The following is a 9,107-nucleotide window of genomic DNA, read 5'->3' as shown; positions in this document are numbered from 1 at the left end:
CCTCTACCCTTATACCACCTTGCCACTGCTACCCTCTGAGATTGCCTTTAACTTTACACTGTAGAGATTTTGTATATGCATTTTTGGTAGGTTTCTCTCTCATTTGAATATGAGCTCCTTTAGAGCAGGGGCTATATTTTCACTTTTCTCTGTATCTTCCAATGAGATGTTTCACATTGCTTTCTAATTTTTCATTCTTTTGGATTTGTTTTACGGTGTCTTGATTTCTCATAAAGTCACTAGCTTCCAGTTGCTCTACTCTAATTTTTAAGGAAGTATTTTCTTCAGTAAGCTTTTGGACTTCCTTTTCCATTTGACCAATTTTGCTTTTTAGGGCATTCTTCTCCTCATTTGGCTTTTTGGACCTCTTTTGCCATTTGGGTTAGGCTATTTTTTAAGGTGTTATTTTCTTCAGTAATTTTTTGGGTCTCCTTTAGCAAGTGGTTGACTTGTTTTTTATGATTTTCCTGCATCACTCTCATTTCTCTTCCCAGTTTTTCCTCTACTTCTCTTACTTGCTTCTCAAAATCCCTTTTGAGCTCTTCCAAGGCCTGGGACTGATTCATACTTTTCTTGGAAGTTTTGGATATAGGAGCTTTGACTTTGTTGTCTTCTTCTGGTTGTATGTTTTGATCTTCTTTGTCACCAAAGTAAGATAATATAGTCTGACTCTTTTTGTGCTGTTTACTCATGATCCCAACCAATTACTTCAGTTTTAAACACTTTGTTAAAGTAAGAGTCTACTTCCAATGTGGAGAATGTACTGTCCCAAGCTTCAGGGTTTTGTACAGCTGTTTTCAGAGCTACTTCTAGGGACCTGTAAATTATCAGTTCTTCCAAGGTGGTATGATAAGGGGTGAGGTGTTTCCTCTCCAGTGCCACAACAAGCTCCACCATGCCAGTACTCCTTCTCGCCCCAGGACTTCCCCTCAGAACTATGACCCAGATCTGAACATGGGCAAAGCAAGAGATTCCTGCCTCAGCACTGGCAAAAAGATCCCTGCAAGCCCCCTCTAATCAGCCACTCGATTCCCCTCAGTCTGTGGGCCAGAAGCTCAGGAGGCAGCCGCTGCCCCGGGCCATGCTTGGGACTTGCGGCTGAGACCTAGTTTCTCTCTAACCATAGTCACAGACTTTTCCCACTGACCTTCTAAGTCGTCTTCCATGTTCATGCATTGAGAAGTCTGGAAACCGCCACAGCTGCCTGCGATTCAGTCCTCTGAGGCCTGCTCCAGGGTCACTGCAGCCTGCGCGCCCATGCCGAACTGTGCTCCTCTCCCTACCTGGCGCAATATACCTTTCTGATCAACCATCCAGGTTTTCTTGGGCTGGAAATTTGTTTCACTCTGTCTTTTTGTGGGTTCTGCTGCTTTAGAATTTGTTTAGGCTCAGATTCTTATAATCTAGCCATGGTTGGGATTCTTGGGGGCAGCTAGGTGGTGCAGTGGATAGAGCACTGGGCCTGGATTCAGGAGGACCGAGTTCAAATCCAGCCTCAGAAACATAACACTTACTAGCTGTGTGACCCTGGGCAAGTCACTTAATCCCATTGCCTAGACAAAAAAAAAATAAAAACAGAAGAATTTGTTTAGAGCCATTTTTTTTACAGGTATTTGAAGGGGTTTGGGGGAAAGTTCAAGCAAGTCACTGCTTTCACTCCGCCATCTTGGCTCCACCTTTTCTCTGCATGTTCAACCTTTAGAAGAATGTCTGACACACAAGAAATGCTTAATAAATGCCTGTTGAGTGACTGAGTTTTTCTTTTCTTTTTTTTTTCTGATAACATCATGATTACAATTCCTGCATTTTGGAATCATGTGACATATGGTAAATTTTGTTCCAGACTCTTATTTTCATTCTGTGACTATCTTTGCTTCTTAGACATGTTTCTTGTAAGTAATAGATTGTGGGTTGTTGTAGTTGGGTTTTTTTTTCCTAATCCAAACTAATCACTCTCGTTTGTTTAATTTGATTGTTCAATCCATTCACATTTGAGGCTATGATAGTTTTGTTGGCTATTTCCTGCATTTGTGTCTCTAATTCTATTTTTTTTTCTTTCTTAGAATTTTTTTTGTTCCTCTTCCTCTATTGTCAATGCTTTCCTCCCATGATTAGTTTTCTCACTCTACTTTAATGTAAGCCTTTTCCCATAGGCTCTCTTCTTCCTCTCAACCCTTCCCACATGACAACCCTTTCCATAATTTTGGAGCTTTACTTTTCATTTATTTTTTTCTCTGTCTTTCTCCCTGTGCTGACCTGGGCTGAAAATTTCTGACTCGCTGTGATCTTTTTTTCTTGGATTTCTCGACCAAGATTCAGTCCGGCGCATTCTTATGGAAGAGTTTTGTTGAGGGAATCCATGTCCTTCATTCTGTTCCACCATCTTGGCTCCAATCCAACTCCACCCATTCCTAGTTGCTTTTAAGCAGGTCCTCTCAGCACATTTTTCTGAGTGTACATTTTCTTCTAGATCCTTAGAATTGTCTAAAACTGCTTTTCTCAAATGAATATCCTTTTACTACCTGCTTTTTTTTAGAAATAAAATGTCCACATATAGAAGAGACAGTATCTTCCCTTACACTATAATTTTATAACTACTGATCTAGAATTTTTTCCACTTTCCCCTGTCCCTTCATACTGGCATGGAAGGAGATGCAAAAATGAATAAGACAGTCACTAGCTTTACAGAGCTTACACTCTACTAAAGAAAATAAAAGACTGTGAAAGTATATTAAGAGAGGCAAAAACAAGGTATTCTAAGAGCTCAAAGAAGGAATATATCATTTCTGTCTAGAGATGCAATGAAAGATTTCATAAAGAAGGTGTCATTTGAGCCGGTAGTTAAGAATCTCAATATAAATAAATTAAATAGACAAAGCCATGAGGCATTCCAGAAAGTCAGTCAATGTGTTAGGTACTGTGCTAAGCACTGGAAATATGAAAAGAGACAAGAAATAATCCCTTCCTTCAAGAAACTCACAATCTAATGAAAGGAGACAGCAAGTGAACAAATATGTACTAACAAGCTATATATACATGATAAATGGGAAATGAAAGAAGAAAGGCATTGGAATTGAGTGGTTGTCAAAATCTTCCTTAGAAGATAGGATTTTAGTTGGACTTCAAAGGATACCAGGAGATTGGCTAATATGGCCAAAAAAAAAATGATGGATGTTAGAGGGGTGTGGTAAAACTGGGACACTAATGCACTGCTGGTGGAGCCGTGAGCTGATCCAAGCATTCTGGAAATCATTTGGAACTATGCCCAAAGGGTTATAAAACTGTGCACACCCTTTGATCTAGCAATATCACTACTAGGTTTATATCCCAAAGACATAAAAAAGGCAGGGAGAGGACCTAATTTTTCAAAAAATGTTTATAGCAATTCTTTTTGTGGTAGCTAAGAATTGGAGATCGAACAAATGTCCATCAATTGGGGAATGGCTAAACAGCTGTAGTATATAACTGTGATGGAATATTATTGTACTATAAGAAATGACAAGCAGGATGATTTCAGAAAAACCTGGAAAGACTTACGCGAACTGATGCAAAGTAAAGTGAGTAGAACCAGGAGAACAGTTGTACATAGTAACAGCAATACTGTATGATGAGCAACTCTGAATGACAGCTATTCTTAGCAATACAATGATCCAAGACAATCCCAAAGGACTAATGATGAAATATATATCTGCCTCCAGAGAAAGAACTGATATTGTTTGAATACAGACTGAAACATGCTATTTTTCACTTTCATTCTTTTTCTTTTATTCTAGTATTCTTATGCAATATGACCAAATGGAAATGTTTTACATGATTGCATATGTATAACCTATATCTGATTGCATACCATTGGTGGAGGAGAGAGGAGGGAAGGAAGGAAGGATAGAATTTGGAACTCAAAACTTTTTTTTTTAATGTTAAAAATTGTTTTAACATGTAATTTGGGGAGAAATATATTAAAAAAGAAAATAAGGATACCAGGGAGGCCAGGAGGCAGAAAGGAGGAGGAAGAACATTCCAGACATGTGGGGAAAGCTAGAGAATGCCAGGAGCTGAGAGATTGAGGGTCTTTTTTGGAGAACAGCAAGGAAGCCAGTGTCTCTGGATCAGAGTAGAAACAATGCAAAAGAAAAAAAAAGGTCTGAATCACAAGAAAATAGACTCACAACCACCACCACCACTTCTGATCTCTGAATCATGAGAATTACTAAATGGTTCAATTATTTGAATATAAACAGAAACGTGGCCTGTATTTAGCTAAATGCTACTGTTTTCCTAAATAGTTCAGACTTACAGCCAATCTCATGTACATATACAAGGCAGACAGAAAACAGAAATTGTCCATTCAAAGACAATGACCTTGCTCCCAGGGTTTAATTTGTTCCTGTACCTTCTTTCTATGCTATCCTCCACAACTATAGATTCCACTCATTTGAATGGAAGAGGAAATAAATTTAGAGGTTGAAAAACTAAATATCCTGGGAGGGTGGCCTCTAAGACAGGTGCTGAGTCATGGTAATTTGGCCAGAAATTTAGCAGTTGAGTTGTATATACTCTCTACCCCAATAATTGATATAGACTCCTGTGGTAGATTTTGGCTTTGGTAACCAAGAAATAAAGTTTATAAAATAAGTTAAATAATAAACAATAATAAATATATTTATATCATATAAACATAAATATATAATTAATAAACAATGGTAAATATTATTTGAATTAATAAATTTAAATATATGAATGCATTTCTATAATATAAATAATAACAATAAATTTAATAATTTAATTTAAATAAATTAAGCCCAAGTACACTATTGTTCCTTGGGTATTCTTCATTTCAAAGAGCTTGGCTTTTGGCCATATCAGTCTTCTATGACATGTGCCCTTAGTCTATGTGTCCATTCTTCACACTGAGAGTATGAGTAGTTAGGGAAGAATGTATCTCAGGAATATTCAGGAAATGTTTTACTCCTAATTTTCTTATAATACTTTTATTAAATGCTTTTACTTTGGACTAATTATGTCCTCCAACTGACAATAAAAAATAAGCCAATTGTCAGGGACTCATGAACAACTGGTTTTAATGATGCCAACCCATGATTACCTTGAATGTGAGGAAGCCATCTCTGGGATACCCAGCCTGTGAGTTAAGGGGGTGTTAGGTCAGATTGGCTGAAATATATAATGGTTAATGAATAGGTAAACAGCCTATAAAGATAGGCAAAACTGGGGTGGAGGGAGGGGAGTAAAAACAAATGAAATCAACAAATCATTAGCAAATTTGATCAAAACAGAGAGGAAAATCAAATTAATACATACTGAATAAGGGACATTAAAAAGATAGCCAGATTTGGGGTCAAAGGAACTGGGTTCACAGGCTATGTTACCTCAGGCTCAACTCTCAACTCTTTCAAGCCAAGGGAAAGCTATTGGGAAAGTTGTAACTTTGCTTCTCTGTCTGTGTTTAGTACAACTTTTTGGCAATAATTGACAATTACACAACCTGGACAAATGCCCCCTCCCAAAGCACTTCAAAATCTTTCAAGAAAGGACTGGGGAAGCCTGGAAACAGGATTCTTCCCAGTTAGAAAAGGGGTAACTAAACATAAAGCAAAATTAGTTTAAGATATATAAGAAGAGTCTCAAATTTAGTCTGCAAAGGGACTTTCATTTATGCACACTGATTTTTTAGGAGCTTCTCACTGGTATTTAGTGCCTTTGTATCTGTCATATCAAATTATCTATGTAAAACAAACTAACTTCTTTTCGTAATCTGGCAAGAAAAAGGAATATAAAGAATTAAAAACCTTTTCTGAGAAATCTTCTGAAGGAACTTTGGAGGAAAAAAAATGTCTCTTTCTACCTCTGCAAATTCAAACCCTGGGTAGGTTGGAATTTGCAGAGATAAAGACATATGAGAGGAAAGGGAATCTTTGTTTTCTAGTCTGCAGAGATTTATGGTGTTTTAGGCTAATTTGAGACAAAATTTGTGATTGAATTACTAAATTATGGTTTAAAAGTTTTTTTTTCTTCAAGTGCTGAAATATCTTAGTGAGTTTTAGGGTACCTCTCTGTAGAATTGGGTGTAAAGAATAAAAATTCTGTGACAGTTATCTAGAAACAACACTTAGGGTTTTTTATCATTCTTTGCCTGGAGAGTGACAGATTTATTACTTTAAGTGCAAGGGAGAAGGCTAATTCACTGATTATGGGGGGTGGGGAAAAAGTTGCAGTTTGCAGTATAAATTTCTCTGATGTTTAAGAAGTTATCTGTTATTAACTTTTTGTTAACCATGTAAAGAAAGAAGCTTGTTTAAATAAGGAAGCTGCTAAAGAATAAGTACAATTTAATTTGGAAGAATGCCTTGGTGTTAACCATTATATTTTCTTCTGCAAATGATATAATAGAATTTAATTGTTTAGGTAAACTAGAAGTAAAGTCTTTCTAAAACCTCAAAGGCAACACTAATATATTTAATTGGTATTCTACAATAAGAGGTAGCTAAGTAGCACAATGAATAGAGTGCCAGACCTGGAGTCAGGAGGACTTGAGTTTAAATCCAGTCTTGGACACTTACTAGTTGTGTGCCCCTTGACAAGTTATTTATCCCTGTTTGCCTTGGTTTCCTCATCTGTAAAATGAGTGGGAGAAGGAAATGGCAAACCACTCCATTATCTTTGCCAAGAAAACCTCAAATGAGGTCATGAAGAGTTAGGCATGACTAAACAACAACATTCTGCAATAAAAACTTGTGTAAAATTGTAACAAAAATATTCAGTAGAGTGAAGATTAGCTTCATAGACTGAGATATGAAAGAGTAATGTAGGATCAGAATAGAAAAGGAATGGGACAGGCACTGTTTTAAAAAACTTTAATCAAAGTCCACTGGAGGGATAGAGAGAGAAAAAAAGAGACAGAGAGAGACAGAGAGACCCAGACAGACAGACAGACAGAGAATTTAAGCAAGTAAGGTTGAAAGTAAAAGGGTTTTGGAGATTTTTGAGAGAGGTTTTGATCTCCATGGCATAAGAAGGATTTGAGAAACATTACGTGCTTCTTCTTGAAAATTCGTAAACTATAGGAATATATTTGGCACGTGGAATTATTTCAAGCTAGTATACTAAAATTCTGTCCTTGAAAAACTATTAGAAATGAGTATATTTTCATTGTTGTGTGAGGAATACAACATCCTCATGGATCCTGAAAGCAGGATGGGAATATGAAGCCCTCATATAAGGAACCTCCAGTTTAAAAAAAAATCAAACTACAGAGAATAGGAGATGTCTCCAAAAAAGGTGAGAACATCCTCTTTAAGTATTTGAGTGGGTTTAGGTTGAAAAAACAAAAGTGATTGCTTTGGCTCTTTGGGTGATTTAAGAGAAAAAGAAAGCTAAGGAGAGTTGGGAGTGTCACCACAAATCTTTGAAATTGAACTAACTGATAACAATGGGCTCTAAATTTTGAAGTACTGCCGACTAATGGCCTTCGGGGAAATTTTTTTTTAAGATTTTAAATGTTGCCATTAGTGATTAAAAATCCAAATTTGAGGTCGCTGGTGACCCAGATGAGGATGGAGAAGTTGACCCACCTAGCCAGCCTCTAGCCATGATTCTGCCTGCCTCCACCTGCACCTAGAGGGAGGGCATGAGGGAAGAAGATGAACAGATTAACCTAGGCTGTCCCCAGGAGGGACTGACAAAGGGCAGGTAGTAGAGACACCTGAGCTTGGAACTGGATTCTTCAGGGAAGGAATGCTCCCTCCCAGTAAACCAGCTCAACAAAGTCAGAATGTCACTAAAAAGAACTGCACTAATGACAGTTGAAAATCTTTCTGAAAAGCAAGTACAGAGTCAGGGGAGCATGCAGACTGCTCCCTCCACCCCCACACAAGTGCAGACAGTGCAGGTATCATCCTGGTCACAGAGTGAATATTTTCAGGATTCATCTGATGGTATAGGCTCTTCACAGAATGCTCTGGGGATTTTAGCATGCTCCCATCTTACAGAAAAATCTTGAAAGATTTTTCTTCAGAAGTCACGAGAGATAGGAAGGGAATTGGAGAAAATCCTGGAGTTTCAACAGTCAAATCTATGACTATCCCAAATCCTAACTACTGGACTAACACTGGACAGTACATTGTCATTGCCCCAAAAGGAACACAGCTGGCCAGTCCAAGCATAAATGGGGCTGCAGACATTAAAAATTACAAATGCAGGCAGTATTCAACAAAGAACAATTCTTCAGGATGCACAGACTCCTGATGGACAGCAGATACTTGGCCCTAACAACCAAGCAGTTGTACAGGCTGCATCAGGAGATATGCATACTTATCAGATACACATCACAGCAGCAAATACTAATCTTCCACAGATAGTAGGGATGACATCTCTAGACACTTGACATCTCAGACAAGCTAAATAGATGATCCACAGTTGAAAAGAGAAATAATAATGATGAAAAATAAAGAAGCCACTCAAGAATGTCATAGAAAGAACAAGAATATGTTGTTTCTGGAAAATCAAGTTGCAGTCTTGGAAAATCAAAACACAACTTTAATAGAAGAATTAAAAACTTTAAAAGATCTCTACTACCATAAAAGTGTCTAAAAAGAAGATTAAATTTTATGGACTTATCTAAACATTAAATGGATTTTCTTTTTATATAGAATTTTATAGACTAAAAGGCCAAAAATGAAACTTTTGAAACTAGGAGTTGAAAAATAAAGATTTTATTTACAAGACACTGGTGACAGTACTTAATAGAAATAAGAGGACCTCAAGCAAGCTCCTGGAACAATTGGAACCTCTATTAGAATTAATATTCACAATGGTAGCTGATAAACAGAACATGAATTTTTGACAATTTGAATTTCCCAGATAATAGTTGTCAAGAAAGCTTGCAACCGAGACAATTTATTAATGGAATGTTGGTGTGTTGGGTTTTTTTAATCAACAATTTACTGGTACAGATTTTCATTACTTACTAGGTTCTGAAATTTGCTCCTTTCAATTGTTTATGTACATTTTTGTCTGCCAGTATTCTAAACTGCACATTTAAAAGAAAAGCTAATGCTTTGTAAAATGTATAAATTATATGAACTTTACTTAAC

General features: G+C 37.0%; 1 pseudogene; it reads left to right on the top strand.

Moving 5' to 3' along the window:
* Positions 1–7,786: 7,786 nt before the first annotated feature.
* LOC114030628 lies at positions 7,787–8,604 on the top strand (annotated as a pseudogene).
* The last annotated feature ends 503 nt before the right edge of the window (positions 8,605–9,107 follow it).

This window comes from Vombatus ursinus, unplaced genomic scaffold, assembly GCF_900497805.2.
Source record: "Vombatus ursinus unplaced genomic scaffold, bare-nosed wombat genome assembly UNPS02014973.1, whole genome shotgun sequence".
Taxonomy (NCBI): Eukaryota; Metazoa; Chordata; class Mammalia; order Diprotodontia; family Vombatidae; genus Vombatus; species Vombatus ursinus.
This window is presented reverse-complemented; position numbering and strand designations above follow the sequence as displayed.